The sequence below is a fragment of the Lacerta agilis genome, chromosome 6, assembly GCF_009819535.1.
Source record: "Lacerta agilis isolate rLacAgi1 chromosome 6, rLacAgi1.pri, whole genome shotgun sequence".
In the NCBI taxonomy this organism is placed as follows: domain Eukaryota; kingdom Metazoa; phylum Chordata; class Lepidosauria; order Squamata; family Lacertidae; genus Lacerta; species Lacerta agilis.
Window position 1 is genome coordinate 62,826,122 of NC_046317.1, and position 12,751 is coordinate 62,838,872.

Below are 12,751 nucleotides of genomic sequence, written 5' to 3' on the forward strand. Positions count from 1 at the left end.
ACAGGTGCCCACCCAAGATGGCAACACAATGGTAATTCCACTAGAGGAGGGCCCAAGGCTGGAGGGGGCTTTGTCAGGGAGGTAGAGCCAATCAATAACACTTTGCCAGGGCTCCCTTAACATATAGCTCCAGCCTTGGCATCAAAGAAGGGGAGGACTCATGTGGAGTGGGTGGTATGAATGGCAGACTTCCTGCTGTGTCTGCCTGGAGGCTTGGGTGGAAAATATAATTTCCCTTTTCTTTTTTCACAGGCACTACTGATCTCTTGCCTAAGGTATGAGGAGCCAATGATGACTTGAGTGCTAAACTTGGATGTGAAAGCCAGCTTCAAATTCTGTGACACCTCCTGCTGGCCTTTGGTACCCCTCCTCTTCCTGCAACATCAGGAAGAGAAGGGCCTTGTTATATATTATCACTGTGAAATGTACACTTTGAGATGTCTCTGCTAAAGCCCTGGGTGTTGTCTCCCATCAACAGCTATCCTGCCTGATCATGACATACTGCAATAGTAACACCCTGCCATCTGGCAACAATAGGAACCATCTATTAATAGGTTTAGAAAGTGCAAAAATGCATTTTAAAAGCTCTTTGTTTTAATTTAAAATGGCCTGGGAGAATCCTGTGAAATCATTGCCACAGAGAAAGTTCTGGTTTGCATTCAGCATTTTTGATGACATGGTTCTTATGGTTCTATCTAGACATTTAAATGTTTGTTAGTCTACATTACTAGCATTCTTCTGAAATACAAATGTATGGAGTGGAAGCTGGAGCGATTCAAAGCTGCTCTTTGATTAAAAGGTTCCTGAGAACAGGAAGAGGAGGCTCTTTTTAAAAATTATGATTTAATTGATACATGTTATATGAGTTTGTGTTTTTCTATTATAAAACACCCTGTGATCCTTGGTTGAAGGGTGGCATAGAAATTTAGTAAACAATAACAATGAATGATTTAAATAAATAAAAAAATATGCATCGTATTAGGTTAGGTCAAGCAAACCACTATTTTTTTTTCTAGAGAGGCAATTTCATTGACCTAAGTACCTTACAGGCCAATTGTAACACTTACTAAGATAATGTACACGATGCACTTTGAACTCTCAAAATGTGCTATTTAGGTGCCAAGAGTAATTTATTACTACTTTTTCTATTACACTTTGACAGCTGAATCAATGTGCATGTTTTGCATATTGCTAATTTTATTATATTTCATATTAGATTCTAAGTTGGAACCCACTTGCTATTTTTAATTTATCTATTTCTTTTAAAACCAACATTGTTAAATAAAATTAGAAACTGAATTTTCAATGTTTTCATGATGTTTTGACTTAATTGTTGAATCTTCAGAGATATATAGGTTATGTGCATATGTGTTTGTGTGTATGTGCCCCATTGACTAAACGATATTTTCTTTTAGAGGCATGTGCCCCATAAGTTACCTTTCTACAAGTTGGCCAAAGGTATGCTGTTGTTTTGGCATTGTATCATCAAAGCAAGCAGCTCTAGGTCCAAGGTGTTCACATAACACTGCGTCAAGGATTTTGAAGTGTAAGGTCCTGAAAAGGATATCTTGAGGGACATCCATCTTACAGCCCATTTCTAGCAAATTGTTCCTGAAAGAAAGAAAAAAGACCCGACCAATGTGGATGTAGAACAGAACAAATATTCCTAAGAACAAGTTAGCACCATAGCAGTTACCTAGCTGGTTGCTTGTTGATAGATTGATACATAACACTAAGTCATAGTTTAGCACTGCATGGACTTGAATGAGTCTGAGTGAAGCAGTGAGGAGTTCAGAAGTATTTAGTTTCACTCATATTAAACATTGGCCTGGCAGTTATGTTTGAACCCCAGATCAAACTCTGGTTAGTTTAACAAGCTACCTTTATAGCCATAGTTTGAAGTTGGCTTGATATGAAACTTACCAGAATGTTTTGTTAAACCAAGATCCCTTGTTCAAATGTAACACTAAACTGGGCTGCAGTAAAACACTGCTGAAGTCCTCCTCCTGGGTGGATGGGAGGAGGAGAACACACCTATCAGGAAAGAAGTAGGGGGCCATAGAAGCCCAACACTTTGCGCAGGTTCATTCTAGGTCACTCAAATAGTTCTAAGACATGGTTTTAAGGTTATGTGTGAATGTGGCCAATGCAGCATATTACTGGGGAAAGAACCCAAATAATTTTGTTGCAATTTAATGACTAACATATTTAGGATGGCATCAGCTTTTGTGGATTAGAGTCCACTGCAGAGCAACAATACCAAGTTATTGTTCCCTATTACAGTTTCTATCGGAGTATCTGTCCCCTATCAAAACTCAAAAGAGTCGAATTTCAGTGGTAAAATTTGGTCATGTTTAGATTGCTTTAGGTTGCATAGTGCTTTAAAATTAGTTTTCAGTTGCAGGGCACGCTAACTAATTTTGGTTTTTATAGGGACTGAGTCTTGCGAGTTTTAAATCAATTGTTTGAATCACCCTTGGCTCTGTAATCAGGAACCAAAATGAAAGCTGTATGCTTTATTACCTAGATAGGAGAAGGAAATGCTTTCTATTATTTATATCATATTACATTATTGTGGAGGGACCTATTAAATGGTAAGTCCATTTGTTTAAACTAAGAACAATGCATGCTGTGCTTATTTCTGACCTTTTCTGGACATGTTGCACTAACACAGAGGTTTTATACATTTAATGCTATTATATTACAGGTCACTGTGGTTGCGTTGTTTTTGACTACAGAAACGGTATTTAAATCTTGAAAGTAAAATAAACCCAACTATCGCAAAAGTAATAATGGCACTTTTGTTCATTATTGTCATTTATCAAGCTGAGCTACGTTGCTGAAGTCTGGTAATAACTACTAAAAGCAAAAGCACAACAGTATCAAACTCTTTCAAAGAAACCCCAAACGTCCCCCAACAAATATATAAAGAGTTCATTAAAATAAGAAAAGAAAGTGGGTTCCCCCCCAATCACTTTCTACTAATTTCCAGGCAGCTAACAATAAACACGGCATTGTGCCTAAACATGAAATTCTCACCTCGTAAATTTCCTATGGCAGCTATTGGGAAATACCACCCAAAGTTTTTATTTCTTTGACTTTTGCAGTATTTAATTGCCTTGGGAGTGGGAAGGATAACTCCCAGATAATTATATAGGGGGAAGAGAGGAAAGATTGTTCCCCCAGACAAGCAAAAATGTTTGCTCAGATGGAGCAATCTCCTCATTGCTACATTGAATTCCTTCCAGTGTTCCCTCATTGTCAACCTATTAATCGGGAGCCAAATTTTAATCTACAAACCATTACTCAAAATAATTATAATTATTAATTGCTTTCCCCCAAAAAGGTGAACTCAAAGGTGAACCTTTTTGAGTCCTCTGGGGTCTCATCTAGCTACCACATCATTGGCTACTGCATCAGTTCTGTTGATTACTGCCCTGCCCCCCCAGATCTGAGAGAAGTTCAGAGAAGCTGCTATAAAGTTTAGCTTTTTTTGAGGGAGAGGAGGGATAGAGGGAGAGGGGGAAGGGAGAATCTGCTTATTTACAAATTGGATAGGAGAGTCTGTTGGAAGCAGACAGACTCCTCAAAACAGGCTTCAAAACTACTGATCCTGAATCAGATGCCCAAAGCAGCAAGGTGGACTCCTGTAGTTCTACAAGCTCAGCTGCTTCCTGTTAGCTACATTCACAGTACTGTCTGTTTCCAAATTCAGAAACTGCCAACTCTTTTATTTTCCACTGCCCTGAAGATCTCTGGTATCAGATCCCACTGTTACAGATCCTGCTGCTTCTCATTTGGAAGAAGATATCCAACTTGACTACTGGCAAGCAACCAGCTAGACAAAAAGTAGTTTCACCTGGCATACCTGGAACAATTTGCTCTGAACAGCAAGCTGGCTAATCTAAATAACTGAACAAGTACCGAATATACATATTTAACAAATAAATAAATAAATAAATAAAAAAATAAATAAATAAATAAATAAATAAATAAATAAATAAATAAATAAATAAATATATATATATATATATATATATACCTGTACCACACAATATAGTTGCCATTAGTTAAATATGATCCTCATTAAGAAAGTTAGAACGTTCTGTTTCATAGCAAAAAAAATGAGCCTTGTTTAATATTCAAACTCAGAATGCATGCATCTATGGGACATTATCTCAGTCTTATAAAAATCTGCTGATTGTTAAAATTTTGAATGAAGTGATTTACTAAAATCTAAAATGTCAGATTAACCTTGGAGTCAGCCAGGTTTTCCCCACCCTGAAATTAACAAGGCCAAGTATTTTGGACATAACTTTCATGGATACTCCCAGAGTCTATCCAAGCCAAGATATGAGTGTCTGTTTTTGCAATATTTTAAGTGTGCCTTATTATAAATATGTTCTTCATTGGACTGAATCCATCATGCCTCAAATTAGTTGTACACACAGAACTTTTTGAGAATTTCCATGGTGCCAAAGGACAATGGGTCACATTAAACGAAACTTGCTCCTTCAATATCTCTTAAATATAACCACCCTCTTTTCCAAACTTGGCAGGTGTCAAGAATTTAGGATTTGAAATAACCACATTTGTAATTGTTCAGAAGGCAGATTTTTTTTAAAGGTCCATAATGTTCAGCTACATTATGAATCAAGCTGTATCTCCCCTCCAAAGTTCTCCTCTAGCCTGAAATGTCAAACAGGATATTGGGGGAGGGAGTTGGGGGGGGGGAAGCAGCCACAGCTGAATTGCAGAGCATAAGCAAAAGGTTCCAAGTTCAACCCCCAACAAGGGCTGGGAAAGACACCAGCCTGAAACCTTGAAGAGTCACTGCCAGTCAGTGTTAACAACACTGAAGTAGATGGACTATTAGTCTGGCCCAGTATATGGCAACCGCATGAGTTTTCATGAGATTCTGCACATATTGTGCAGCCAGCATTTGGCAGAAGTGTTTCAACACGGATAGATTGCCTGCTCCTGTGAGAGACCACCTTAACCAAGCATTTTTATTCGGTAAATATCTTCTCTGTTTGGGTCAATTCTTGACCCAAGAATACTGTAATTTTGTTTCTTGCAAACTTTCTGCGTGGCTGTTGTCTCCCATCCTTCTTTTGTTTCCAGGTGTCTTTGTTTTTGTGGGGGGGGTTGGGGGTGGGATTGATTTTCCCATCATCCTTTTCTCTTCTGTGTCTATTTTTATATTGCCTAGCCTGCTCTGTTTATTGGACACCAAATTAAATCACTTGTCTTAATTTCTTTTATACCTGCCCTGATAATCCAATAATAAGTCATTGCTAGATAAACTCTTTTTATGATATACAGGATCCCTAGGCATAGCTTTTAAATTACTTTTCACTGAATTTCTACATATTGGCTCATGACTATGTTCCACCACCCAAAAAATATATTCTTCAATAGCGTGGCACTTTCCACCTCAGTATACAGCCCCTTACAAACATACACAGTCACACTCAGTTCACCCATTTATTCTTTTCACTCATTCTCTGACCATTTTCATGCCACAGACACTTTGTCCTGGAACTTTTTGGGTAAAGAGAAAATCAAAGGTGGTATATAAAAATAGCAGAACTATATTGGAGCAAAGACCTTCTCTCTCCCTTTTCAAGGTCTCTCTGAGTAAGAAGTGTAGTTTGGCAGGCAAATTATTGATTCTGTATTGTAGCCTTTTTCCATTGTACGGAGCAAGTGTTTTTCCTGCTCTAATCAACCCTCTTTTCTTTCTCCATTAGAGCAATTTCCTGTTTTGTTTTCTGCAACTCAACCGTCAAAGCTTGTGGTACTTGATGTAACCCTCACAATGCAAAAAACAGTAATAAAAATCATTTTATTACCATTTGTTTAAGATTTGCCTTTCTTAAGCTTCTCAAAATGTTCCTGAAACATCAGGAATATATCTTCCCACTCAAAAATCCCTGGTTCTCATGTGTCTCCTCCTTTTGATTTAAAATATGCCATTGATGGTGGATCTAAACCTTTTTGACAAAACATTTTATCCCATTTCCTTCATCGTAATATGGCTAATTCTGCATAGTTTAGCACTATTTGCAGCAAAATAGATCTACAAAAACAGCAACATTTTAACACAAGGCTAGGAATCAAGTGTATGGTGATGACCACTAGGTTAGCTTGATTCATAATGATAGAGTGGTCTAGGCATTGCTGCACCCAACACCCTGTTGCTTATACCATCTGAGGTGGAAGACAGGGTGGAGGCCAAACTCTTCTTTGTGTTGCTCTAATCTGGATGACGGCCAATGCCACCAAGTGATGGCAGTGGGGCCAGTTCAGGATCCAATGGGTCCCGAGCCAGCTCAGCCCCTCCCCATCACTGGAATGCCCCATTTTGCTGTTTTTTGTGGGCTACTGCTGGTGAGAATCCAGCTGTGGTTCCATGCCAGAGAAGAGATGCTGGTGTTGCTTGACAGACAGCCTCCAGCTCATCTAGTAAGGTGAAACAGAGGTTTGGATTGCAGTGATAGACAAATAATGAAGGATTGAACTAACATTCTCTATTAGTCATGATTGCATCTACTGGAATCCCACATTCAGAGGCAGACAGCATACACCTAAATTGTTTGTTTGTTTTTTAACACAAAATCCATGTAAATAACCAATTGGTTTCTTTTGATTCTGGCCCTCTGTTAGTCACAGAACTTAGCCATAGCGCCCATCACCAATCCTTCTGAGGCAGCAAAGTGCTTAGAACATTCTTGGGGATTTAAAGCCAGTTAAATCCCTGTACTCAGGACTACAGTAAGCTTAAAACATACAATTGACCTCAGATCAGCTAACAACCTTAAATCCAATTGTTCCATGTTGAAAGGTCTGAAGCTGCAAGGTGTGTCACTGTTCGATCCTAAAGTGAGAATCAAGACATATTTGTAAATGAAAGTTAGAATCTGAACTCATTTCTAAATCAAACTGATTCCAACCTTGAGTTTGAAAAATCCAGAGTAAAATACTACTCAACTATTTAAATTAAAAGTGAAATGTTTTTCATCTTGTAACTTAAGTTGCTGCCTGGATCTGAAGCAATACCTCTATAAATGGGGACCAGATGCTCTCCAGTGGTGGGTCAATTTCTATGAGAGGGATCCAGGCGCTTAACTGGTACACAGCTTGGGACAATTTGGCACAAGAAGCAGATGGGGAATGATATGGCCATTTCCCGCAAGAGATGCCCACTAAATGAGGCTTTGGTAGAAAAATAATTCCTTTCAAGCCCGAAGGTTTACAGTTTACACCAACATTCCATTCTGTAGCCGTTTCCCAGAAATGGGTTTAAATGCTCTTTTTCATTTGAGCTCTTATTCCCCTGTTTGGAATTCCATTTGGAAAGTATACACACGCCGCTGGTAGTAGCTCTCATGACAACATTCTTATCAATTCATCTTATGTAGCTCATCATTCTTCAAATACTTTGTCTCTTAACTTAATAAAGACAGGAAGCAAATCGTTCCAACTCTCTACTTTGAGTCACGCATTTCGGTATTTGTTTTTGCACCCACGGAGATAAAAATATAGCATGGATTTGTTTTAAAAAAATAAAAATGAAGAAGAATATGTCCTTAAACTTCCCAAGTATCCTGACTGTCCCTTGTCAGTGTCTTTAAAAACAAAACAAAAACTATGATCCAGAGCAGACACCAGGTGTCAACACTGGGGGGCATTTGCTGTGACACAGTAGGGAGCAGCAATACTTAGGACAGAGGTAGTCAACACTGGGCCCTCCATATATTTTGCACTACAGATCTCATCATCTTTGGCAATATCTGGAGAGCATCCCAATCTGCTGGCCTTGCACTTTCTCCTGCCTGCTTTTCACGTGCTTTTGTAAGTGAGTGAGCAGTGAAAAGAATGAAGATGTGCATTTGTCTCCACACATCTTGTCCAATCCTTCTGGGAAGTGGCGTGGATCTGGCTTAGAATCATAGAATCATAGAGTTGGAAGAGACCACAAGGGCCATCCAGTCCAACCCCCTGCCAAGCAGGAAACACCATCAAAGCATTCCTGACAGATGGCTGTCAAGAAGAAGGAAACTCCACCACACTCCTTGGTAGCAAATTCCACTGCCAAACAGCTCTCACTGTCAGGAAGTTCTTCCTAATGTTTAGGTGGAATCTTCTTTCTTGTAGTTTGAATCCATCGCCCCGTGTCCACTTCTCTGGAGCAGCAGAAAACAACCTTTCACCCTCCTCTATATGACATCCTTTTATATATTTGAACATGGCTATCATATCACCCCTTAACCTTCTCTTCTCCAGGCTAAACATACCCAGCTCCCTAAGCCGTTCCTCATAAGGCATTGAGAAATCAAATGGGTACTGATAACACATGCAAGGAGGGTAAGATAGACACACCCAGGAAAGGGGGGGGGGACACATTGAGACATCTTGTCTGAGCATCTCCCATGGAACTGGCAGTACTGTAGCTACTTTAAAAAAGTGTATCGTCCCAACTCTAAGCTGCCAAGGCTAAATAGAACTGAATTCTGTCCTGTGTGTCTTCTCTTGCCAATGATTCCCCCCCTTACTCTTGAATGCTCCAAATTCTTTCTGTTCACCTTGCTTGTGGAAAATTATTTATTTAATTTGAAATAGTATTATTGTTCTGCTGCAGTGAAATTTCCTGACAAGGTTACCAGCTGTGAAGACGTTCAAGATTATCTAGATCAATGTACAGCTGCTTACCAGTGCTCCTGTGCATTTAATTATGATCTTTGTTTATGTTAAAAATCTATGGCATGGAGATTTCTGATCCCTGCCCCCTTATACCAACTCTACAGTCTCTAATTATTCACAGCCAAGTTTAACGTGAAAAACAAATGTGCAATTCTAACTAGAATTTGTACCTCATGTTACCTAGCATTCTTGTGGCTGTTGTTTAAATATATAAATAGCAAGCTATATTGTATTCTGAATTTGGGTTGTATTAGAAATATCCTCTAATGAAAGTTGGTTTTCTCATCTTTTAGTTGTGGAATATCCCTGGAAATCTGGAGAACTGGCTGAATTTATGCAATGCTGCGTATTTTGATGTATGTGTTAACAATTAATAACTCCTAAATGGATGTTATTTGAAGCATCTTGGTCTGATTATCAGTGATGAGTAGCTGTTTGTTTCAAAACGACTCTCAAAGTGTTGTGGACTCCAGGAGGACTGACACCTATAGCCGTGCAAAGAGCACCAGCTGATTTGTGGGGAAACTCTGTGAAGGCATTTCTGTTTGGGGGCTGATCTCAAACAAATTCTTCCACCAGCTATTAAATGGGAGCTGCATGCTTGTTAAAGGTCACGAAAGCTTCCTGCCTCCTCCCTTCATGAATGGAAACCTCTCTCTCACTTTCACTTCAATGTACGCATTGTTTGGACTGTGATAGCTCAGCCCAAACAACTTTTTAGTGGAAGTGGGGTATTGTTTGCCCAAGACATTTGTCTTGAATACGTCTATCTGCCTGGTATAATCCTAGAATTTTCAAACAGTTCCTTTTTGCTCTTTTCCAGATGTAAAGTGGCATGCAACTCGGATCTACTGAAGCTTGAAATTTAAACCCAAAGTCTTTCCTGCTCTTTTGTCTATCTACTGAGAAAACAGCTGTACCCCGTGACTGATTGACTGAATGTGCTTGTTTCACCTATTTGCCCTTTTTGTATAGAGCGGCATCCAAATTCTTACACTTAAGCCTTTTAAAAGTCTTGTTTTCAAACTTTTCTAGAAATTGACAAATTAAAAAGAGACAAATAACACATCTAGATAGCATCGACAACATTAAGAGTTATCAAAGAAGACAAATGTGAAACTGCTGATCTAAGAAAAATGTAATTTGTCTCCGAGATCAGCCTTTCTACCTTACTTTCCATCTTTCCATCTTACTTATCCACCCTATTTCCACACCTCTCCTCCACCTCCTTAATCCTTCCCTCCTTTGCCCCAGTACCCCTTGATGAGATGCTATCCTTATCTAATGCCTCCACATGCCCCCCCAATCCAATCTCACATATTTTCCAGTCCTAAATTTTAGATGTTCTTGCAACTTTAAAGTGAGGTCACCGTGGCATTCACATTCGCCACATCCAATCTGCTAGGATTATAGGCAGAGTAATGGGATGGACAAACAGTAATTCTCCTACTGCTGACAGGATTGCAGAGTCAATGATTCAGAAAGAAGGGACCCGATAGGATGATAAATAGGTGATGAAAGCTTCTACCATCTGGGATTCATTTATGCACCATATCCTCATACAAAGTGCAGAACCGCATAATAGCAGCTATGTTAAGTCAGTGGTTGTTAAGAGGACCGACTAAACAAGAGTTTTGCAAACATCCAGTTATTCTATCTTTTAAAACAAAACCAGAGCAACAATCCCATTTCATTCAGTGATCTCTCTTATGAAAGGCATAAATGTTCACATCAAAGTTACTTGTTATTGTCATCTCTAGTGTGTGAAAGCAGTTGTATAGAAGACACTTTGGACATAATAGACGGGGGACGTCTCTTGTTCTTACCCAACAATTTCAATGTGATGAGTTGAGTGGCCAAACATCAGTTAGTAGCACAACATCAGTTAGTAGCACATTTGTCTTTGCATCCAGAAGATCTCTGGCATCTGGGAAGATGGATTGACTATTAAACCACTCTGAGAATTGTAGCTCTGTGAGGAAAAAGGAGGTCTCCTAACCCTTAACAACAACATACCCCGCCCATCTGGCTGGGTTTCCCCAGCCACTCTGGGCAGCTTCCAACAAAATATTAAAAATACAATAAAACATCAAACATTAAAAACTTCCCTAAACAGGGCTGCCTTCAGATGTCTTCTGAAAGTCAGATAATTGTTTATTTCCTTGACATCTGATGGGAGGGCATTCCACAGGGTGGACACCACCACCAAGAAGGTCCTCTGCCTGGTTCACTGTAACCTCGCTTCTCACAATGAGCGAACCGCCAGAAGGCCCTCGGCGCTGGACCTCAGTGTCCAGGCTGAATGATGGGGGTGGAGATGCTCCTTCAGGTATACTGGGCCAAGGCCATTTAGGGTTTTAAAGGTCAGCACTAACACTCTGAATTGTGCTTGGAAACTTACTGGGAGCCAATGTAGGTCTTTCAGGACTGGTGTTATGTGGTCTCAGCGGCCACTCCCAAACTGCACACTTAACAAACTACAGCTCCCAGAATTTTTTGAGGAAACCATAACTGTTAAAAGTAGTATCATATTGCTCTAAATGTAAGGTGTGAATATGGCCAGTGCTTGTGTGGAGGAGTCTTCCCCATTTGAGAGTTCAAGGTTGTTTGATTTTATGCCCATTTTGATTTACAGGACAATGCTGCCCCTAGAACACTCATCCCTATGTCCTTCCCACTGGCGGAAGAAGAGGGGGCGGTGGGAGCGCACCCCCTCGGCAGCGCGATCCTGGTGGGGTTCTATTCCGGCTGCCCCCCTCCCGCACTGGGCGCCCCGCCCCTGCGGGCAGCATGCCGCACCCCCAGAACGCATGCCACGCCCCAGAACGTGCGCCCTGCCCCTTTGGGTGGCACGCTATGCCCCCGGGATGTGCGCCTACCCCGCCCCCACTGCTCTCCACCCCTGGTGCTGGAGCATGAAGCTCCACCACTGGTCCTTCCTACAGAGGTTTCTGTCATATTTATTTTCACATTTAAAATCAAGCACTCCAGCTCCCCCATCTCAGATTAGAGGCTTCAAGCATTGGCACATATATGTCTCTGGCATATGTTTTTCCCGTATACCCACTACAGCCCTTTAGTAAAACTCCTAGCACTACGGGGATCTAGAAATATAGAACATATATAACATATTGCCATATTGACAGCTAAGGGCGCACATATACCATCTGTGTCTGTCCTTTTGGCAGCGAGATGTGAGCGGTGATGAGTTTTGGATATACATTTGCACTGTGTCCTCTAACTGGCTAACCACATTTGAGGTATAAAATGTGCTTTGCTTGGCCTGTGTAACTGAGAAGTATCTTCTCCAAAAATGGGAGTTAGTTTGATTGTACATGCCTGCTATCTGTTACAAATGTAACCGTTTCCTGCTCCTTGTGCTGAAAGACGACAGCTAAGAGGTCTGAAATTAACAATAAAAGGCTTTTTGGACTGGCTGCATATTGAGATTTTTCCGTAATCTCCTCTGTTGTTAACCAGTTGAGTGTTTAATCAATTCTACAAGGCTCAGCCTTTCTGCTTTCTTTCTCATTTCAGAAAGGATTTACAGTGTTTAGTGTCTTAGCTACAGATATGTTAATGTGATTACCAAATATTCCCTTTAATTCTTACTTATTCTATGCCTCTTATATGAAACTGTGCAGACTAACCAACTGTTAATAGTATGTTGCTTCCAATAAAATCTGAAGAAATTTGGCTGCAACGCTTTGCCAAGCTGGTACATATACAGCTCCATTTTACCATATTAGGTCAAAGATAAAAGAATGATAACTACAGAACTGCATGGCCTAGTTTTTTCTACTCGTAGGTCATGCATTGTGTAGAATATTCCCTGTGGGGATAAATGTTCTTACTTCAATTTATGGGATTTTGATCATGCTTTTCAAAGTATATTTTCATTCAGCTTATCCTTGTTCAGTGAACAACCTTAGTGGCGCTGAAGAGGATGGTAGGCATAAGCTTTCACTTCCTATTTGGGGCATGCGTACGATGCAGAGAAATATATTTGATGCATGCTATTCTAAACATCCATTTTAAAAGTTAC